A 23,498-nucleotide genomic window follows, 5' to 3' on the forward strand; every position below is an offset into this window, starting at 1 on the left:
GTTATCTTCCGGCGTCGTCGGGCGGCAACATCGGGCGACAAACGGAATTGAAACTGCACAATCAACTCGCCGAGATTTATATACGACTCTCCCCTCGAATTAGCCGGGCCGTAATGCTGGGATCGGGTGTCGGTGTAATTGGGACCCGAGGGACTTTCCCGCGTTTCAACCCCTCGGCCTCGGTTCGACCGCCGCCCACGCCAACATCGTCGCACCATCCCCGTTTGTGCCTCTGATACCCGTTTGTTCGTTCGTTCCTCCGACGTCGTCGCGATGGACAACATCGCGATCCGTAGCGATCAACAGAGCGACTAAGAATTATTTTACGCCAGCATGGCGATGACTACGAAATATCGGAGGATTAGAACCGTAAAAAGTGGGTCGCCGCACGGTCGATTGGCTCGTCGCAAATAAAAATTACGAGAATGCCAGGTCGATGGCTGCAGATGATTTGTTGTACTTTTTCACGAGGGCAATTATTCCTCTATACCAAAAAACCTTAAAATTTAATTATTAAAAAAATGATATTAATCTTTCTTTCGCATATTTCGTCTCGTGTTCCGTCAATCCTACGCCTGTCATCTTCCACATTGGGTCGAAGGTTAATTCTCACAAGAATTGACAAAGGCAAGACGAAGTTGACGACAACGGCAGCTGATTCGTCGCTTTGAAGTGAATGTTTATAGCGATTGACGGAACTTTTTCCGCTATTGTAACTACGTAAACTAGGGTGGAGGACGGACGCAACGTTGCTCGCCCCCGCCAATTGGTGACCGACGTGATGTAAACTCGCACATGCGGAAACGTGCCAATGACCATCACCCTTCTTTCGCAGGTACGTCGCGTCTCCTGCACCGAGTATTCTGATTCATTGAATCCCACGGAGCGCCAAGACCGTGCTCGGTCCTGGGCTCACTGTGCAACGAAGTCACCGCAGTGGACAAACATCGGGAGAGTCAGGCGCGCGTGGTGCGCGCATGCCGGAAGTTGGGAGGGGCGTATTAGCCCGTCGAGTAGAATGGGCGCGTTGCCATTGTCGGTAAAATGAGCACGAGGAATATGTTAAGCGGCGATCGAGGCGAAACGGACGAGTCCCCCGGCGCTCGAAAAAGGTCGAACTTTCGAACGGCGACGTCGAAACTAAAAATAACGACACAACGACAGCGATGACAACGAGAAGGTGCTCGTCGTTGCACCGCTCCCGAATGCCCCGTGTGCGCGCGCGACCGTTTTTGTCGCATAATTCTCTGTGTACTCCCGTTTCAAATAATGACACGGCAAGAGCGTATCTAATGCACTGTGACAAAGAATTCAAAGAGAGTGCAGAGGAAAGGTTCCACCGATCCGTCGTTGATGACGGAAGAGAGAGCGAGAGCGAGAGGGACGCGTGAGGGGAGGAAAGCAGCGAAAGAGAACTCGCACGCGAGAGGCGCACAGAGAAAGAGAGGGAGAGAGAAAGACCGGGCAAAGGGTTCGACCGCGCTCATCGGCTTACCCTCTTTGTGGCAGTTTAGCGTTTCATGTCGTATTCCGACTCATTGGAAATTGAGGAATACAGAAGAGGCGCAAAAGGGATACGGCTTTGAGATAAAAAGAACGTTGGGCGGCGACGGTGTGCCAGCCAGCAACGAGTGCTGTGTAGCGCCACCCCGCGAAAATAAACCCTTCCCTCGCCCGGTGCCCCTGCTCGCTGACCCACCCCCGAGGTAGGAACCGGCGCGGGGATACCGTGGCTATGTCAAAGGTGTCGCCGTGCCGAACCACCTCCGCGTCCACTTCGCAGACTCGGCGAAGCGATCATCGGAAAGAATCTAGAAAAGAGGAGAGACTTTTCGCTAGCGTGCCAATTTATCAATTGAACGAGCTCGCTTCGACGGAACTATGGCTTTGGTCGCGTCGTACTTCAGTTCCCCGACTCTCCGAGAACCTCCAGATTCTTGGCTCACGATCGGTATTCCGAACGGCCAATCGACCGGTCGATGTCCGAGCCGTCTTGCCGATCGAGGTGACCGAGCTCGGAGCCCCGATGCCCGGTCTTTCCTCGCCAGAACTCAGTGAGGTTACCGTGTGTCCCAGGACCACCGAGCTGTACCGGAGTCGAGGAGTTGATGGTGGCGGCTACAAGCGGAGGAGGGTAGGTAGGTGCCGCGGTCACTTTGTGAACTAACCTGGCTTTGCCCGCTGTTTAATTAAGTCTCGCCTAGACTACTCGCCCTCTCCGTGCCCGCCCGCCCCGTTCTCGCCCTCCTCCACCACATCGGTAGGAAAGAGGAGAGACCCCCCCTCTTGAATTCGCTCTCTCAACTTTCCCCGGTTCCGTCCGACCAGCCACGACACTCGCTTTACCCGGCCACGACCTCGTGAATATGACACTGGTCTCTCGGACACGCAGCGAGGGTGAGAAAGGGAGAAAGAGAGAAAAAAATTAAATCACACCCACTGTTACGACGCGACCAAAGGGTAACCAAAGCCGCCCTTTCGTCGTCTTCCTTTCGGTCCTTCTCTCGCGACAGCGCGCGGACAAAGCCGGGAAGGGTGCCGAGATTCGTTAATAACTACGAATGCGAGAGATGAAAGCGACTGTCGAGTGTCGTGGAACACACAACGAAGGATAATGAAATTCTACGTGTAGAGAAGCGCGACCAAAGTTGGGTCATCTTTTCGAGAACGTTGCGTCGATCGTATATTCCGAGATGCCGCGGTGAGAAACGCGATGCTCCAGTATTCGATACGAACCCCCGATGCAAGGTATATAGAAATCTAACGATATGGTATACCGCGCCACCTCCCTCCTTTCGCGGTGTGCGTTTTTTCCCTCCGTGCGCAAGCCGCCTCCCGCCCTCTTCTCAGGGGGGCCCGGAGGCACGCGCGTATGAATTCGCCCGCGCGTAACAGTGAGCTTCCGTAATATAATTGTTAATGCGCTGATGGACCTCGGGCGGCGTTTATGCATTGCGCACGCCGATGTGGCTGGTAACGCGGACGCGTCGTCGTCATGGGTGCCAGCCCTCCTTACCGTAAAAATAGACGCACGGCATCAGCATTAGCAGCGGCGGCAGCGACAGCGGCAGCAACAGCAGCAGCCATTACGACACGCCTCGCTCGCCACCTCGCATTACGGATGATCACTGATCGCGTAGCGGAGAGAACGCCTCTTTAAAGAAGTACATACGGTGTGTGCCTCGTCTCATCTCGCGCGCGACACAAAGGGGCTGCTCGCGAAGAGGAATCGTTATCCGACGGCTGCTCGGCTCGGTGTTTGCGTCAGACTTTTTCCTCTTTCACCCTGGGATATCTTCGCGTTGTACTAAAGATAACGCATCGATAGCGCGACACCGACGCGTACACGTATCTGCGCGTCAGAAATATGCCGGCAAAGGGGTACCCGTTTTCTCGCTGCGCACTCTTCCGCGGGAGCAAACCACCCTTCCACCTTCGCGCGCCTGCCTTTCTATTTCCCTCGTCGCTTTAGTATTTTCATACGTGTTAATTTCAACGCTATTGCAGACGCGACTGTGTTGGAAGTAAACATGAAAATCTGTATTTGGTTCGTCCATTTGTTCTCTCTCAGCCAGCCGACGAGTCGAAGGGCTCGTTTCGTCACCGTCGACTTTTCAATAACGTTCTCGCATCACAGAAGGGAAATTCAGTTTGGCTAAATTCTGAGTGCTTCCGAACGGAAGCCGGCCGATGATACTTAGCTGGCTGCGAGGCCGAGGCTGACATGCCGGAGGGATGAATTTCTCGGTTACCTGGGCAAGTGTTGCGCGGTGCGTGATATTCCCCCGGCACGGCGGACGGGAAAAATATACCACGAGCGACGATGAAAGAAAGGAATAAAACGGGAGAGCTTATTTACGCGAGGGGGGGTGCGCACGAGCGCTCCGCCGGGAAATAGGCGGTGGCTCCGGCTTTTCTCGCGGATTTGTATACGTATGAGCCGCCCGCGCCGCTGTGGGGTGCCGATATACGTGCAGATATACGCGCGCACATACTTTCCATGTACATATACGGCCGCTCTTTCGCTCCAACGCGAGATAGAAGCACGCGATTTTCCGTTACGAGCGTTGAGCTCGGAAACGATTTAGCGCGTGGAGATAAAACCGCCGCGATTATTCTACTCGAGTCACGTTATGCAACAAGAAGTTGAAAATCTGTATGAGATACCACGGATAATGTCGCGTTAATGGCACGCATGGCAGTGTCAGGTTCTGCTGATTAATCATGAACAAACCGCTGCGTGCGGTTTTTAACACCTCGAACTCGGCACCGGTACCGTAATCGCACGTTTGTATTAGATTGTTAATTTCGTGTGAATCATAACAAATTAGGATTATCCATTGTTATTCCTTTGTAAGCTTTGAAACAACGATTACTATTTTATAGCAACAGCGATGTCCTGGATATCCCTTTTTGATCCAATATAAACGGAAACCATAAACTAAAATGTCGGCTTGTCGGCGATTTAAATGCCTCGGTAGTACCAGGACAACCTCCGGGCTCAAAGTACGAAGGGTTCGACAAGTGCATGAATTAATACACGTAGGGGGATCCGCCATGTCTCGCACACGATAAGCATTCCCGCGGATATTTACGCGGTGGCATTTAGAGTATCGGTCGCGCGCACACAAAGGCTCGAATGTCTAGGATGCTTGGAATCGCCGTCGCGCGAAAAGTCGCCGAGGGACACGACACAGGCGGAACGAAAGACAAAGAGAAAAGGAGAGAGGGAGAGAGGAAAGGAGAGACACACACACAGAGAGAATGAGAGAGAGAGAGAGAGAGAGGACCTGCGCGGTGCACCTAATCATATTTCCCAATAATGCGCCACTGTCTACAAACTATAATAAACAGAGCGAGTATAAGAAACGTACCGGCGTACATAGGTGCGCGCCACACACGACGTAGGAAGCGCGTTGTGTGTACACCCGGCTGCTCGCATAAATTCGCGCACACACACACACACACACATATATATATATATATATATATATATATATATATATATATATATATATATATATACACACATACACACGTACGCAAAGGCAAACGGAGCATTTGTACGAGGCGGCGCGTTTACATAGGCTCGCCCGCTCGTGCGAGGATACGACGGCGCGAGAAATTTCGTCGCTACGGAATTTAGATGAAATTGCGCGAATTGCTTGGGAGCCCGGGCTATGCTCGCGCACACGCTCGCGGGAGGATACACGCCGTCGTCGGGTTCCGCGCGGCGAGACACGATGTATGGATAGCGAGAACATGTGTATATGTCCGTGTATATGCGTGCCGTTGCACGGGAATTCTGGGCGTTCTAACGCTCCGTCTTGCCGTGAAAGAGCTCCGAGCGCGGAATGCGCGAACGAGGAGAAAGAAAGCGATATTTCCTAACGACGACGAGTCACAGCTACCGAGGAGGGTGGCCGCGATCCTGTCGACTGTCGACTTTTACCGATTCGAAAGAACGTGGCGAGCCGCCGCATCGAAAACGGATTTTTCACGATCTCCCGCGAAATTCGTGCCACGACGAGAATTATCGGTTTTCCATCGGTTTTCCTTGCATGGCGGAAGACCGCGATTAAAAAAAAAAAAAACGCGAACGAATATTAGTGCGGAAATCTATCTTACGGGGGCGTGTGTAACGAGTAAGATTATTATGTGCAATATATAGCGGGCAGCTTTGAATCTCTAATGCGACCCGTAACGAGATATATGCACAGAGAAAATAATGTAACGCTCGCGCTCTTTTTTTTTTCGTCGCGCGCGTAACCGACTTTGGCTCGCTCGCCGACCGTGCGACCGTTAATGGAGATGTAATATTTAAATGCGCGACCGGCCGGCGTTGCGTAATGAAATTATTAATAATAACGATCGCGCGCGCTCCGGTTCTCGTAGTTTCAACTGGTTATTAGATTTTAATCGCACTCTCTCGCGCCGCGCCGCGCCGCTCCGCTCCGCGTTGTACCTAGGGGGAGAGAAAGAGAGAGAGAGAGAGAGAGAGAGAGAGAGAGAGAGAGAGAGAGAGAGAGAGAGAGAGAGAGAGAGAGAGAGAGAGAGAGAGAGAGAGAGAGAGAGAGAGAGAGAGAGAGAGAGAGAGAGAGAGAGAGAGAGAGAGAGAGAGAGAGAGAGAGAGGAAGTACGAAGCAGGATTCCCCGGCAATTTTTTCCGGGTGCCGACAGAGGCCAACCGGCTATTTAAAAGTGATTTTCCCCCATGAGAACGGAACCTCGAATTATGCGAAATTACCCGCTGGAAGGTGTAAATAAATAAACGTCCGTACGCGTAACTAGTAACCCGTTATTACGTGTCGCCCGGCTCGGCAGCCGACGATCCCAACACCCTGAAACATCCCACCCTCCGCTCCCTTCCAACCCCCCCTTTCGTGTCATCACCGAAGCCTCCCCTTCTTTCCCATCGGTAACACCGGTAACACGGGTGGATATGTCAATGCGGGGAATCACGCTAAGCTCAATTCCGGGCATTATCATTCTCGCGCCGATACGCGGCCTAACCGCTCGATGAGTCCATTAACAACTACAGTTATCGTTACGCGATGGTATACGAATCGCATATATACATATTTATGCGAATCCCGCGTATCGAAGCGTCACGCGTCGCGCGGTTATGATCTTTAGCGGGCAATTTTTTTTATAGAAACTTGCTCGTAAATTCGGTTTCCGCCAACACCGTACAAAAAATGTATCTCGCGTTACATTTGCGAATCTCAGAGGACAGCGCCGGGAACTGTCGTCGCTTAGAATCCGATGTGTGTGGCATCGGAAGAGGAGGAGAGGTAAGGGAGGCGCTTGCGTATGAAAGACGACGAATCCGCAACCCTCGTAATACGAGTCGTCGTAAAGTAGCATTCTCTTGTAAGTCCTTCTGTCGGTCGGCCTGGCTACCATCTACGGCTTTCTATTATGCATGCGTCCCTTATTGGCAGTAAACGCGCTCCCTCATCCTCCCTTCGACTGCGCCGCCGCCGCCGTTGCCGCCGCCGTCGTCGTCGTTCTACCCCATTCCCTAGTATTCGGAATTACGGTCGTAAGCATATTTCTAATTATAACATCGCGAGGAGAGACCACCACGGACAGACGGAGAATTCCATAAATTATGCAGGAGCCGAGACTAACGCCTGAGCATTTTGCCCGGCAGTAAGAACCACCCTACTTTCTTGCGCGAGGGACGCGCTGATGAACGAGGGGTGGGCGTTCGCGACGCGGAAGTACAGCCCTTTTAAAGCGATTTATCGGCAGTCGCCGGCGTAACACCGCCGCCAATAGTTAACAGCACTTCCGCAAAAGCGGAAAAAAAAGGGATTAAACGTTTCGGAGTAAAGATAAAAAAGTAACGCGGTCGGTAACCGACATATCTCACACGGGCTATCTTGTAAAAGCGGATTTAATTAAAAAAGTACAGGCGGATTTAATTAAAAAGAAACGTTGTTTAACAAACGGGAGAAAAATTGTCGGGCACGCTAAAAGCGAGTATGTAAGCAGCGTAATAAACGAAAAAACCGTGAATTGAAAACCGCGCCCGGTACGTATTCATGGCGATGTTAAATGAACATTGTGGCGCGATCGGGCGGAAAGTTGATTCGAGTGGCGTTATTAATGCCGCAGCACGCTCCGCGCTCGCGCACGCTTAATTCGATAACATGCGGTGCCTTTAAATTTTGATTTGTCATAACGAGAATTAACGTCCACGTTAAATGCGTTCGTCATCGCAGCCGCGTGTGTCAACTCGCGGCGGTCGCCCGCGCGCGATCCGCTCCATTCGAGCCGCTACCAATTTGGCACCGAGAATGGTCCATAGTCATTAATGGGTCGTACACGTTAACGATTATGTTTTCGGCTGTAATCATCGGATCGATTGTACCGATCGTCGGAGTAATAAAGCGTGATAGGGAGAGGAAGAGAGAGAGAGAGAGAGAGAGTTTTGCGATGAGCGAGCATGCCGATGACAATGATGATGGCACGATCGTAATTGCTGGGCGCCGTAACTTTTGCGGTCATCGATGATCCCGTTCAATAGTCACGTTTCCGGCGACCATCATTTTCGATGAGACCTGGCTCAAGCCCGCTATTATAGCTGCCGTATTTTATAGCAGGCGTACAGACATTTTTGTTACATATATTTATGTGCGGTATATACCGCAATTTAAAAAAACATTTGTGTAGCGTGAAACTGCACGTAGTATTAATTTATTGAATTGATAAAGATGTCACACGTGATAGGATATTACGGATGGAAGTTTTTCCAACGATATTACAAACAAGATTTAGTCTAATAATTAACGGAATTCTAGAAGCTCTAATCTCATAAACCATTTGGAATTCGGGCGATAGGCTTCTTCGAGAGTCTCGCCTTATCGACGCGCCCGAAGACACGCTCGATTTCGCGATTACGGCATTCGAGCAATTCGCACGCGCGCGTGGCGGGAGGGCGAGACGGAGGAGGTAGAGACGAGGGAAAATCGTGGAGGTCGGGGAAACGGGGTGGAGGCGGGGTTGGAACGAGGGCAAGACGGCGGAGCTAAGACGTTCGCGGTTTCGCGCAAGAGGCCGACGGAGGTCCTTCGCCGTAATTACGTTAACCGCAACCGCCAAACGCCCGGTACTACCGGCACGAGGGGGTCCCAAAGTGCCCTAACCCGCGGCTCGAACCTACCACTTCGTTTACCCTTACGGCCGTTCACCGTCGAATTAGAGACGCGCGCCCTGCAAGCCGTCAGCCTCTAGTCGTCGGGATCGCGAGTTTACTAGAATTACGCGCGCGCGCTCGTGTCTGCAATTTATTCGCAGCGTTCCAAATTAGAAGATAGCTCGCATTTTTTTCCCTTGAGAGTGAAGGGACGCATACTGAAGTTGCAATACACAAGTCGCCGTTACGGGGGGTAAAACTGACTCGGTTGACGCATCTTCCATGGCAACGGCCGGCCGGAAACAAGAATACACGATCGCGTCTACGAACACTGGCCTATTGACTATTTCAAGAGGGTTGAACCGGCTACCGTGAACGAATCCCCGCGACCCACCGCCGCCGCAGCTCGCCGGAAACACATCTCTACGCGCACATTGAATTAGTAATGGCTGAGGTCTTAGAGCCGAAGGGACTTGTAAGCTGTAATTGCATTAATCGCGGTGATATTTTGGGCTCAGGTGCCTTCGCGCCCGCCACGGCTCGTTAATAGCTGCCATTATCGTTCCTGCTTCTGATATAGGACGAACTGCCGCTGCTGCTGCACCCGAAACTCCGCCTGTCCCAAACTTTCGCGATGAACGTCCGTGAATCGCTCTGACAGTTAGGCTTCTCCTCGGCGAAGCCTGACCTCTCTCGGGAAGTGGTTTTCGACGGTTATATGGTGAGGTTTGGTTCTCTAACGTTCGGGAGGGCGTTTATGGAAGCGTTTGCTCTGCAGCATCTCTCTCGCGATCGTCTCAGGCCCCGTCGTGACTTGAGCCTCGCGCGACCACGACGTCGAGATAATTTACGTCTGCCAAAACATACACGATCGCCGATTACACGCGCTGCGAGGGAAGGTTCATCGATCCCTCGATACTACCCGTGCAGGATCGAATCGGCGGCGGAAGAGAGGCGGTTTCGTGCCACGAATCACGAAACGACATTATCTCGCCCTCGATCGCCAACGACGTGTCCACTTGCGTTCGGGAACGAGATCACGGGGAGGGGGGGGGACGAAGCAGAGAGAAAGAGAGAGGGTGAGAGACAGAGAGAAAGAGGAGATCCGAAGAGAATATGCTCGCGCGCGCGTGTGTGCGTGCGTAGAACAGAGAGGACAGGTTACGTCGAAACATTAATCTCTCGCGGTGGCAATATCGGGCCGATGATATTCGAGGCACGAGTATTATACGAGGCGGTGTCATTAGTTCGCGGTGTGTGCGTGTGGCCGGGATAGAGAGAACCAAGAGAACGAAAGAGCGAGGGAACGAGAGAGACGGAGAGTGCGGCGGGTGTTTGTGAAGGTGGCACGGTCACGTATGTGCGTTCGTATATGTGTGTGTGTGTGTGTGTATGCGTGCATGCGCGGGCGCGACGTTGCCCGGTGTCGGACGGTAGTATCGATATGCAGGACCGTGATAATCGATTGCCGCATTCCTCGAGACGGAGCGACGTCGCGCGCTTTGAATACGGCCAGAGGGGGCCCTCGATCGTGCACGACGCATACGAAGCGAGCGCGGTGTGCAGATACGCCTCTGTCATATCCCTCACTTCTGCCACTGCATCCCCTATATTCTCTCTCTCCCTCTCTGTCTGTCACGCGGCTGTTCGCACGTGTGAGCGATCCAGCGCCCACGCGATCCACTGTGAGATCCATCTCCTCGAGCTCCTGCTCCTCCTCCTGCTCCTCCAGCGCTCTTCCTCTTCCTCTTCGCTTCAGGCCGATCTCGAAAATTGCTTTTTCATCTCGCCCCGTTCGCGAATTCGTCACGAGCCAATCGATACCCCGGCGAAACATCGGCGAGTATATCGGAGTGACCGAATATATCGAAAGGTCCTACCAGATTTTTTATTTATTTATCTGTTAGTCGCGTTGGCACCGATTCGTCTCGTAAGAGCCGCATTATTATCGCATAGTCGTTAAACTGTCGAAATATTGTTCTTCTCGCCTAAACTCGATTCGCGCGATGATGCGAAAGATGTGATGCTGCCGAACGCACGATGATGACGCGTCATCGCGTGTATTCAGTCAACAGCTGTCATTTCGCGATCGCCGCAGGAAGGGTCCTATGCTTCTCTCTCCTCTCTCTTCTCTTCTCTCTCCCCCTTCCCTCTCTCTATCTCTGTCTGCGTTCGCGCTCACTCGCCGCCCTATAACACCCTATACACCCTTGCGCATCTCCCTCTCTCTCTCTCACGGCTCGGTTATTGTTCACGTTAATTGATGCGTTATGTTTGATGCCGTTGTGATAGCCATTGTACGCGGGGTGTCCACTGATAACTGAGTTACCGACTGCGGCGGCCGGAGTGCACTCAAACCTAATTATCTCGGCCCAACTGCGACTGCCGCATTGCGTTGCCGCCGCCGTTCGTCCGTCCCCGGAGTCATGCGCGAGCATTTCCCTGATGTTGATGACTCGCTCGCATTCTCGCTTGCATCGAAAGTCTTGCGTTAACGTGTTTGTGTTTTTTTTTGCGCGACAAAATTTGAATGAGAATCGCGAATTCAATTTAAAAAAAATCAAAAAGACAAAATCGATGGGCACCATTGGATATCGAAAAGAGCTTCTCCTCATTGAAGCTAATTTGGATCGACGATTATTCTCTTGGTATAAAGAGTAATACGGAATTTTGCAAGAAAAGATGGCGGATCGAGAAAGCATCTCTCACACCGGAAGCTGAACTATAAATAGTGCGTGGGAGGGACTGAGGCGTTTGCTTGAGACAGAGAACAAAGTCTCTTCTTTTCCACGGCGTGATTAGACAGGCCTTCCAATTAACTGGTCGAAGGTGCTTTTCGGGCGCAACCCTGTCGTAAACTCGGCTTCTTTACGCGCGCGAACGCGTAAGGACGAGCCGGCGAACGGAAGCTCGCCACGATAAATTTCGAAAATCAATTCCGCCGCACAGACGAGTCGTCCCTTTTAGGTCCTCTCTCGCGAGAGGGCCCAAAATGGAGGTAAACGCCATCTTCGTAATCTCCGACGTAAAAAAAAGATAAATATTCTCTGGCGTGGCGCGGTCGTTGCGTCGTTGACCGGACATCAGAAGTCAGCGGCTTCAGAAGGCTCCTTTGGCGTGGCGTTTTTTTTTCGGCGGACCCTTTAACGAAGAATATCTACCCCGTTCGCCGCGCGTCTCTTTATTGTCCGGCAAAATTTACGATCGACACCGAGAGTCGCGAGGCCCCCGCAATAATTCGATCGTCGTGGGATGCGCGATGGGCGCCCGGCGCATCTACGCCTCGAGGCGACTGCCGGCAAGCGGCCAAAAAAGAAAAAAAAAACGTCGGCAGCGCGTTAAGCACTTTGTGGTAACGTCTCTTCGTATAATTTCTAAATTGCGGCGACGGCACCGAGCCGAGTCGCGAACCTCGCGCAACGACCGGTGGAGCGGCCTTTCGTTACGAAACGGCGAAAAATATTTATCGAGAAAATAGCCAATCTCTCGTTATAACCCTCCCACAGCGCGCGGGACTTCCATTTCGACGACAATACTTTCCACGCGCACGTTCCGGGATCTCTCCCTCTCTCTTTCTTCCTCGTCTTCCTCCGTCTTGCGCTCCTCTCTCCTTTTTCGTCCCCCGTCGCCGTGTTCGCACACATATCGCAGAAAATTACATTTTGTCGGTTGTAAAAGGAACGTCGTAAAAATCGTAACGCCGGCGACGCTGACTGCGGTGCACGCAGGGCGAAATTGCACCGGCCCTCCGCCTATCTGTTGGCCATCAACATTGCTCCGTGCTTGATAGACCCTTTGTAAAACGTCATTCTACGGGCTTTTACGTATACTCTTACTCCTAGGCGGACAACTCAAGCCCCGAGTAGTTCTCTTCTCATCGATTCTCGTTTCTAGCGCCGGTGCTTGCACTACTGTTCCCCAGCGTGAAATATGAACGACGACGCGGAAAAAGTATATACATAAATACAAGAATCATGATTTTGGGTGATCTTTTCTTTTGTAAATAAATTACACGCTAATAATTTAGCAAGATATGTACTTCTAACAGGACGATCGTTAAAATCACTAAACTCGATCGCGGTTTGAAAGCTTCAAGAAGATCTCTGTTTATTCTGTTTATTCGCATCGTAATGGGGTTAAAGAGTGATCGTGGTGCTGACCACGCGCGTCCGTATCGCTCGGTCCATCCGTGTATCCGTGTAGTCGGCAAAGCCCCGGTAATTAAACTCGGGGAACGTCTTAGATGCAGAATGTACTTAACACAGGAGAGACTCGCTCACCCTCTCGCTTTCGCTCACCGCGCAAAGGGGATCTTCCTGGTCGGTGGGAAAGGAGCGAGAGAAGAAGAGCAGTTCCAAGCGGAAAGGGATCGAGACGTTTCCTGCTGTCTTCGTCCTTTCCTCGTCGTCGGGCGTTGATGGGTTTTCCAACCCCCTCCGAACTAGGACTTGGCTGCTCGAACCTGGCCAGTTTCGACTTGAACTACGGATCTAGTTTCCAACGCCCGGTGCGGAAGTAAAGAGAGACAAGAGGAGGAGAGAGAGGCAGAGAGGGAGTGATAGAAAATGGAATGGGGCGAAGGAGCGAGAGAGGCGGAGAGAAAGTCAAAGCTGGCTTCCATGGCATAGTCTCTCTTCTGGATTTCCACAAGTTGGCGAACTCGCTACTATCGGGTAATATACCGTTGTTGGTTGAGAAAAAGAGACTTTCATATTTTCTTTTATATTTTCAATAACTTATAAATTTTTAGATTAATACATTTAAAGATGTTTCATTGGTTTCTCATTTACATGAACATTTTAATTTTTATCTGAATTTTTCATAAACTATTATAGGATGTAAAATTACGTATCTCATAGAATTAACTTAACGAATGGTTTTTCGAGACGATATATCGTGACGAAACGTTATAATGGTACAGGCTTTAATATTACCAAAAAATTTGGAAAGATAGAATAGAAGATGAGAATGTAATATCACGGCGGCTGCGTGCCTGATTTAACGAGGATTTAGAATACCAGGTGCGAGGCTATCACAGGGCTTAGGAACTAATAGAGACATATTCGAATGAAGGAGTAGGTTGGTTCCCGGGGATCCGCCCTAAGTCGTTGCCGCGACGGCGGCGGCGAGCGTTATCGGAGTGTGCTCACGGGATTGATTCGTCGGTGTGTTCGTGGACTATGCCCTGGCGGGAAAAGCTCTCGAGTGAAAGAGAAAAAGGGAGAGATCGAGACGAGGAGTAATAAAGTAATGGCCGCGCCGCGTCTTCTTACGCCGCACGCAGCGGCTCGCCTTCTTTCCGGCGAAGAGAATAGATAGAGTCCCGCAAAATAACGCCCAGGTATAGGAGACGGTGCTCATTCACGACTCATGGCGACGCGACGGTTTCACGTTCCAAAGCGAGACACCTTTGCCGCTCACGTTCCAATGGAGACTCGTTTCTCGCCTAGTCTCTTCGTCTCTCGCCTCGCCTCGCCTCGCGTGTCAGACTCCGACGTTCCTCCGTAAGTGTCTACCGCGCGTTTGCTTTTCGAAGCGCCATAGTAGCGGTGCTTTCAGGCGCGAGACTCTCTCGACGCGACGGCGACACCTCCGCCGATCGCTGTTTCACAAACGAACTCGGCCTCTCTCCTCTTTGAATTCGAGACACCCGCCGCGCGTACAAAGTTGGCTACCGCTGATTGTAATTACTCAGCCCTCTCGGTTAACGAGACATCGGCCTGCCGCCACCGCCGCCGCCGCTGCCGTTGCCGCCGTCGCCGTCCGACGCGGTATGATGGATCGCTCGCTATGCGAACACAGTGACGAAAATCGTCTCTCCGCCGCTTCCGTGTGGAGAGTCTCTCCCTTGTTTTCGCATGAAGGGCGCGTCGAATAGCTGGGAAAAGGAAGAAAGAAAATTAATTAAGTCCAAATTCCGCATTTTTCGTATTCTGTCTCTTTTATCGACAAGGGAATTAAAATGTAGATGTTATTTAACAACACTTGGACAACCGATTGCGCGACGAAAGTTATTTACGACGAAAAGACGCAATCAACGTCCGCGAGACGACGACCGGCGCGGATCGATTCTCCAAACGTGTCTTGACGGCGTTGCGGCATTAAAGGGGTAGACCGTTCGGTAATTGTCGGCAAATATTAATAACTGTTGGTGGGGGGCGCCAGCTCGCGCGCGCGGATTCAAAGAGAGCAAGGAGAAGGAGACGTCGACTACTTCGCGAGGGTGAACCCGTCGAACCGGTTATACTTGAGAGCAAATACATAATGCCTCGATGATTTTCCCGCCGGAGGGAAGAGCCAACCGTGATTGAAATTTGGAAACTCGCTTTGACACAATTATCCGAACCATTCTGCTCAGGAAAACACCGTACCGGGAAGCACCGTCAACTCCTTCCCGAAAGAGAAATTACTCTATCTTTCGTGAGAATAGACTTACGCAACAAACTACGCTTGTATCGTTCGTGATGGATTTAACCAAAGACCAAAGTCTAATCATCCAGATCAGCACGATGACAGCTGTCGAACGTCAACGTACGATCGATACCTGCGTGCGAAAGCAAGGGATAAATTGACTTCGGTCCTTCACGAAATTCCACGGAACTCGTTATGAAAAGAAGCCCCAGAGGTGCGTATCATAAGAAGCCCTTCTCCTCACCCTCGAAGGAACTTCGTACCGGACTTATTCATCGCCGATCATCGGCGTCACGTTCGTGATAGTACACGACACTCCGTGCAAAATAAGACGATATTAGTCATATCCGTTGTTAGTCGAGTTAGGTCTCGCGTATTCTGTAATTGTCGGGATCAATAATTTTTCTCGAAGATTCGATGAGTGGATGACAGAAGAGTCCAACAATTATAAATAGAATATTTTATATCCGATAAAAACAAACGTTTAAACGATGATAAATCGCCTTGTTTGCAAAGTTAGAATCGTGCAGTACAGAAAGCGTGGTAATTTTGCCAACATCACAATTTAATTTGATTATATTCTTCCCTTAATATATATATATAACCGCAACCACGCGGACGTTGCGTGCGGTGATTGTTGTTATTCGCTAATACCTGGATACTGTTACGCAGAAATATTCTAGGCGTACGTGAATTCTTATCAATCTATTTATCCATCGATAAAGGCCCTCTCTTGTCCATCGATTTAGCGATCTATCCACACCGCACATCCTTCCCCGCTCGTTTTGTTCATGAAGGAGGAACGGCGCGACGATACGCATCTCGTTTATACGTAAACAATGTACCCGCGGCAATATTATCTGGGTAGATTGTACCGAGGCACACTCGGCTACGGGCACGAATGTAAAACGATTCGTTTTCTTCGATCTACGCGCCAGCCACGCGTGTAACGCGATACCGTATACCTGGTGCACGACGGTGTCGAGATGCCGATCGCCGGGGAGGTCGCTCGTCTTCCACCTGCCATAATTTCGTAGATCCCCGTGCTCCTCTCCGTGCGGTCTCTCTCTCTCTCTCTCTCTCTCTCTCTCTCTCTCTCTCTCTCTCTCTCTCTCTCTCTCTCTCTCTCTCTCTCTCTCGTCCTCAATGTGCCCTCTTGAATTTCGAAACGCGCCATTTTCGGACGGAGCGACCAGGCGAAAGGATGCAAGAAGGAAGGAACCGGATGTCGAATGCCGATCAAACCGGCGGCGAAGAGACGGGAAATAATCGGTGACGATAAATGGAAACGATTGACGTCGTTCACTCTCGGATAAAGTGACTCGTGAACGGTCAAACGAACGGAAGAAGGCTAAACGTAAATAATGGAGGGAGAGAGAATGGAAATGGAACGCAAACTCTTCCTTTCCACGTGCAGAGAGGCGGAAAGAGAGAAAGAGAGAAAGAGTGCGAATGGAAATCCTTTCAGTCGTGAGCCGCGGCGGCGTCGCGCAAGGGTTGAAATTCCCTTTGCTGGATGTTTAATGCGGCAATCTAGGGGCGTGATAAAGTGCCAAACAAATGCCGAAAGGGAATCGCGAAGTGAGCGCCTACCTCACGGCACGGCACGGCACGGTCGGTACACCGCTAAACGTTTGGTACAATGCTGGCACAAGCTATTACATTGTATAAACACGGCTCTCTGCAGCACCCGCCCGAAGAGTGGCGGGCGAGCCACTTCAGAAATTGAAACGTACGAAGAGAAAACTGTGGTTGCACTCGACAATTGAAACCGCTTCCACCCTTCCACTTCTTCCCTCTGTCCGATATTCTTTTTCTTTTTTTCTCTCTTTCCCCTCTCTTTCTCTACCCCCTTTTTTATTTTTTTTTCTCTTTTTCCCGACGTGAAGACCGCAAAGATTTCGTTCCCTTTGCCGCAGCACTTGAAAGAACTCTCTGTAATCTTTTGCCTTTCTTTTTGGTACGGTCCGTCCGCTCTCTAGCGCAATAGACGGTTCCTCGCCACGAAAAAGTCACGCAACGAAAGTCCATTCGCTCCTTTAACAATGTTCAAGAAGAACACAAGCGCGTGTCTGCGCCAGCTCACGTTCGAGTTATCACGATCACCAAATTTCTCAGAAAATTGCCGCATTTTAGTCAAAATTCATGCAAAAGTAGCCACGTTCGAGCCACTTAAGAAATAATGTAAATTCTGAAGTCTTCCGTCCCACGACCGTCTGTGCCCTCGTTGGGCACCTATTTTTCCGCTTTTTTTTTTAATCGTGCGTCGATTTAGAAGAGAAGAATAACGTTCCTTGCATACTCCCGGATTAAAAGGCAAACAGTCCTCTCTCCATACCCAGCGGTATGGGAATATACGTACCCGTTGAAAGGAAATTTATGGGAATTAATATTGGCTCCCTAGAGGGAGAAGGGGAGTAGGCGCGGGTAGGACGGTTCTAGATGTCTCGGGGACTCGCGGAATGCGACTTTCCGGCATACATCGGAGGGAACTTTAAGAATTTAATTCCTACGCGTCGTGCCTCTTTCTCATCTCGCTCGCTCGTCGCTCGTCCTTTTCCCCTCCCTCTCTCTCTATCTCTTTCTCTATCTCTTTCTCTCCGTCTGTTCTTCGTATGAAGAAGAGACACGCGGGGCTTTCAGCGTCTTACATGCCCGCCGAAACGATACTCGAGCGAGCTCCACGGCATAATTTCATTCGCCGCGCGATCTCGACCCGCCCTTTGTTCTCCTCTCTTCCTTGTCTCGCGAGACAAAAGAGTTACTTTTACCTTAACTTTTGCCAGTAGATAGAATTCGTATTGTTTCGAGAATCGCGACAAGAAATTATCCAACCACATCGAAATTTAGGGATAAAATCTCCTTCTCCAGCAACATTATTTTGATTTTCATATATTCTTGAAATTAAGATAAAAGAAGAAGTTTCGCATCGTGGAAGGGATAGAGAGTAAAGTTCTTTAAGGGAACTTCGCGACTCAAGATTGCTCGCTTTTCGCAACTTTAGTCGCCGTGACGTGGCGGAAAAATCCTCCTCCGTATCTCCGAGAGAAATGTATATATCGCGTGACGTTGCCCGTATTGATATCGTCAGAAGCGAGAACGACTGCGTAGCGACAAAAAATCACCATTAAGCCGCCGTACGTCTCCCCGGGGATGGACCCTACATCATATAGGTGGCGGAGGAAGAGGTATTAAACGTACAAACGCGATAAGCTAAAACACTTCTCGTCGATGCGCTCCACGGGGTCTCTTCCCCACGTCTCCCCTCGAATTCACCTCGGTCGTGCGCGTCGTGTTCTCTTATTCTCTTTTTTTTTAAGGCATTTAGGGAAAAATGACTAGGAAAAATGAAACGTCATCATCGGCTCGATCACATGTCCCGCCTACGAAGGAGACAAGGAAAACAGTAGGGAATGCATGCTGCGCGAACCGTCATGTTGCCACGAAGTGTTCTTTCCCGAAGTGCGAAAAAACATGCCGTGGCTTTTAGTTGAATAAACATCGCACAGATATCGCATAATCTATGCACGGCTGACGTATCTGTTCGGGGAATCGATATCAATTATACTGGCGCTGTATTAGGATTTATATCTATTGGACATGTCTACGCTACTCTACGTTAACAAAAAGTTTTCTTTTAATCTTTTTTTTGTAATTGTTAATTATAATACAATCGGAAGAATAATCGTTTGCAAATTGTAGTTATCTGCCACGAGTAAAGAGTTGTGTCTTACAGCATGAACGTATAATCGCAATGGATTAAAATTGTAGAAAAAAATAAACATCGAAATACATATGTATATAACTATATATCATATATATGTATATGTAATATATAACGTTTCTCTGGCGTATATGTATATACAGCACGTCCCGTTTGACGGCCATTTAAAGAATACCCGGGGATTAGAAGTCGTCGCAGTCATCTTATTTTATCGACTCGAGCCGTGATTATGGCGATAACCATCTGACCAGTGTTTTTCGGACTCGGCATCACCACCACTAGCTCTGCCATCTCGGCATCATCACCACCACGCCGTCGCGCCATAGCGGACGGCAAACATGATCCGTTTGATTCGACTATCATCCCTCTCTACCCTTCCACCCTCGTCGCCGCTTTCTCCTTCGCCTCGCCTAGCCTTTCCGTGCCGCTTATTTTCTGCCAGAAAGCAATATCCGTTATGGCCAATAAACGCAACCGTATCGAAGTAACCGACGATCATTCGTCTGTCCACGTACGTCGAATGCCCAGCGAGAATTACGCTCCTTTTAAGAAAGAAGCTAAATCAATTGCCTTTATTATTGAGAAAATTAAATTCTACTCTCAAAACGTAATTTAAACTTGGATATTTTTTAGTATTTAGTTAAAAACAATACAGCCATAGAAATTCAACTTTATTATTATTGTTGTTTTAAAATATTTTATGAAATTTTAGAATATTTTAAACATTCTGCGAAATCTGATAATGGATTTTTAGCTTGCGCGATTTTTGATTGTTTTTCCTAATTATCGTCGTTTCGGAACTTTGAGATGGACCGAAAAAGGAAAGTTTTTTCGGCTTCGACAAGATTTGCGGAGGTGTAGAATCGCGCCTTGTAATGTTTTTGCTTTTCGCGGAGGGTTGGCACCCTCGTGCGCGTCGCGCGTTCTACCCTAGCCACACGTATCGGCCGCACTCTCGGCGCTCCTTTTAGTCTCACCCGCGACGGAGCACATAATCCTGATATCTGTCGGTTTTCGGGCAATAAAACACGCGTCCCATACAGACGGAACCCCCGAGAATCACTACTGCTTCCGGCTGATAAAGAAACGCGCGGCAAGATATCGAGTAATCGCGTGGCCCCCCGCGTCTGCCGATGTCATCGGCTTTTGCCATTTTCTGAAAATCAGCTGTCGGACGGAATATAACGTCGACGTACAGAGTCTCTCTCGATTTAAAAAAAAAACTTGAGAAATTCGAAATAAACTCCGTAACCTATACACCAGACTGAAATTAAAAGATAAGTATTATTACACTGAGAAAATACAGTGATCACGACGCGAAGAGCGCGTTGTTTAGGTCGTTTAGATCCTTATCCGTTCGCCTATCATTGAATATTACGCTTATCGTGATTACGTCTGTCCGACGCCTATCCCACCTTTTGCGCGAGGCATCGAATCGGTCGCGCTAATGCATTCGCACGTCGCAAAATACCCGGAATAAATCTATGATGTTGCACGGACGTGCATCTTTATTTCACGACATTACAGTATCGGGTCGCGCGAGCGCACGCAAGCAGTGCGCTGTTGAAAATTATTGACCATCCTGGAACGGCCTACCTAAGACCTCCCTCCTCGGGTCCGTGAATACTTATCGGGCGGATCGAAGCGCTCAAAAGATCCGCTCGGTGGCCGCAAGGCAAAACGCCAGGCTATTCGGCTATTACGTTTCTGCATATACCGGGAGAGAACCCGGTAACCAGATCGGGTGGTCTCGAATGACCCGCGCGGCTCACCCGGGGAGTAAATATTTTCATATTATTTTACCCGTGTAATTCAAGCAAACTTGACGTCGATCGCCAACTTTCGGCCCTGGCTTCGTCGAAGATTCTCATGTTGTAAATCGGGATTTGTGCCTTACATCCGTTTCCTATCGGTAACGAGCCCCGATGATTCTCGATCGGCGTGAACGGTGTCGTATTCGCGCGACGACTCGCGCGAGTCGCGAGTTCTATTCTTTCTCAACACTCGCAATCCGAGCGTTATGAACGCGGCAAACAAAATCGCAGCGCGCTCCATTAAGCGGACGAAGTTAAAATACACGGCGGATATTAATAGGATAAATTAGTTTATCCTATGAAAACATCCCGGCGAGATGAAACAGATCCGCCGCGATCTCCATCTGTATATCGCGCGATAGATTCGGCCTCGGGCGTCGACGTCTATTCAAGACGCGGCGGATACTCCTGTGAATATCGCCGGATGCCGCTACCCTCATTTTTCGGATCGGATAAAAGAATAATAATACGCAAAAGCGAAAAAGCTTTCGACTTTACGACGGTTTATACCGCGGAAAGACCGGTGGGGATAGGGGAGAGCTCGAAAGAAGGGAAGAGCGGATAAGACGGCTGACCCTCTCGGGATGTTTTCACTCGCAAACTGGATTTCGATGACCGATCTCCATTTCCATATGGGTCGGAATAGCGAGCAGGAGGGTGGCGAGAGCCGCCGAGAAGTTGTCACCGGGAAATTGATATTTGAACGAGGAACGCAGCCCCATCGACCCCGGCGACGAAGGGCCGGTCGAGGAACTTTTGCTCGCGTCGATTGTCCTGACTCGCGAAGCTCGAATTCTGAATCGGTCTCGAAATCGATCGATCGTCACGCGCACGGGACACGTCTTTCTCCGCCGATGTTACAATTTTATCCCGTCGACTTCGATTCTTTTCGCTTCACCGCGAATCGACGTCGGCGAGCGGAGCACGCGTCGTAATTCTTCTTTCGAGTTAGTTTCAAACGGAGGGGGACCCTCCGAAATTAGCATTCGCACAGGATGCACGGTCTAACTACTACTATCGACGTTGCCTCCAACTATAATCGTCCGAGTGGGTACGGGCTAAGTGTAATATTATTCAACACACAGCTCACAGTATGGATATCGAGAGCCGTAGAGCGCAGATGCTGTCCGTCGGAGAAGAGCGCGCGAGCGCGCGCGCGCGTTGCTGGAGCGACCGCGGCTTTTCTAGTAGGTGCCTAAGAACCGTTCTGCACCCTCCCGTCACGGATAACGGGTGTTTCGGTTGGTTTTGGGGCCTCGAGAAACGCGTCCTGTGGAGATTACGAGCTCGTCCAGACGCCGGTCCGTCCGCCTTCATGAATCGTAATTACGCGTTTACGGTGTACAGGCTCACCGTCTTGCCCTTTTACGCAAATCGGATTTCTTCGAGGGGTAACAACTCATAACCGTCGCCGTTGTCCGACGTCGTACGCGCGATTAATTCGCGAATATGGATAATTAACGAGCGACCGCGCCCAGATCGAGCGAGCAAGCGAACCAGTTTGACGGACAAACGAAAAAAGAAAATTGTCATCGAAACGGAAAAATCGTCGGGTCCCATTAACACCGATATCATTCGTCGTGGCCGAAGGGCGAAACATTCAGACAGAAACGCGCGGGAAAGTAATTATAAAATTGCGATTTATTGCGCGCGAGGTCGAGTTGTTGCGAAAGAAAAAAAAATGTCGATCAGTAGCTGGCGTTACCGCGGGAACGGGAATGGTAATCGATTTTAACAAACCCGAAGGCGAGCTATTACTAATTTTTCCGGAATGGAAGCCGGTCATTCTTGGCGCAGCCCGGGGGCTGCGAAGGAGAGCGAGTGCTGCAGGTGGCGAGAATGGTCAATATAACCACAAAATGTAAATCATATTGCTATTCCCAGAGGGCCCCTTACACTCCCTCTCTCTTTCTCTCTCTCTCTCTCTCTCTCTCTCTCTCTCTCTCGGCTCTGGGTATTAAGCACAGTCCGGGTAAGACGCCCTGACTCTATATTAGTTTCCGCAGGTTTCTTGATTGGATTTGGCTATTACGTTTCCTGCCCCGCACTGATTGTTTGTGCGTCCGGCAGACACGATCCCGAAGCGTTATCCGCAATCGACCGCGACGATGTTTCATATTATTCTTGATGCATAAGATACATCTTGAAATTTGCCTAAGAGCAATTTGCCCTCTTGTAGTTACAGCCCCGAAGAATCTGCACCGCTCGGTGGAAACCAATATGTCGATTTCGCATCGGGGACGATTTGACAGTATAATTTGAAAGTTATTCGACTCGGGAGGAATCCGCGTGGAAATCTCGGAATAAATCAGTCGATGCCGGGGTGCTTCCATGGTTTCGAGGTTAAATAGCTTCGGTACCGCATTCTCATACGGAACCCGGCGATTTCTGACCTATCCGCCGCCGCGGAACTCGATATCGGCGATCGAGATCTATCGTGTCCTGTCGGGCGGGCGAGCGTTAAACACACGGTGAACTTCGGGAGAGGGAGTGAGAGAGAGTCACCAGCCAACGAGTCTTCGACGTGGGGAGTCCACGCCGAGAGCGGTCAGAGGATTTCTGAGCGAGCGCACAGTGGTAGCTGATGTATTTTGACGTGTCCGATGAGAGAGGCCGCTCTCTCTGTTGACTGCATTATCTAATGGACCACCCTCTCCGCCTTCGTTCTCCCCTCTGTCCATCTCTCTCCCGTTCTCCCTTCGTCGTGGCCTTCCTGCCCGATGCGCAACGACTCGGCGTTTCAGCTATCTGCGATCTACCGCATCGGGAGGCGACCGTTCGGCGAGTTGCATGCACCTCGGCTCTGATTTCATAATCGACCGCGATTTTCTTTTCTTTTCTGTTACGCGCCTTATGTAATCACCGATGTCATTGGTGCACGCACATATGTAGTAGTCAGTCTCGA

General features: G+C 50.2%; 1 protein-coding gene and 1 long non-coding RNA gene across 4 annotated transcripts in view; one reads left to right on the forward strand and one right to left on the reverse strand.

The window, feature by feature from the left end:
* Dac (dachshund family transcription factor) overlaps positions 1 to 23,498 on the forward strand; it is a 182,777-nt gene that overhangs the window by 142,222 nt on the left and 17,057 nt on the right. The gene's annotated exons all lie outside the window — the stretch shown is intronic.
* LOC143903756 (uncharacterized) overlaps positions 12,889 to 23,498 on the reverse strand; it is a 94,215-nt gene continuing 83,605 nt past the window's right edge. Inside the window, exon 4 of the long non-coding RNA XR_013258799.1 lies at positions 12,889 to 14,522. This is a non-coding gene — a long non-coding RNA (uncharacterized LOC143903756). The remainder of the gene's footprint in view (positions 14,523 to 23,498) is intronic.

The sequence above is a fragment of the Temnothorax americanus genome, unplaced genomic scaffold (genome assembly GCF_048541705.1).
Source record: "Temnothorax americanus isolate GAGA-0224 unplaced genomic scaffold, ASM4854170v1 Scaffold5, whole genome shotgun sequence".
NCBI classification, from domain to species: domain Eukaryota; kingdom Metazoa; phylum Arthropoda; class Insecta; order Hymenoptera; family Formicidae; genus Temnothorax; species Temnothorax americanus.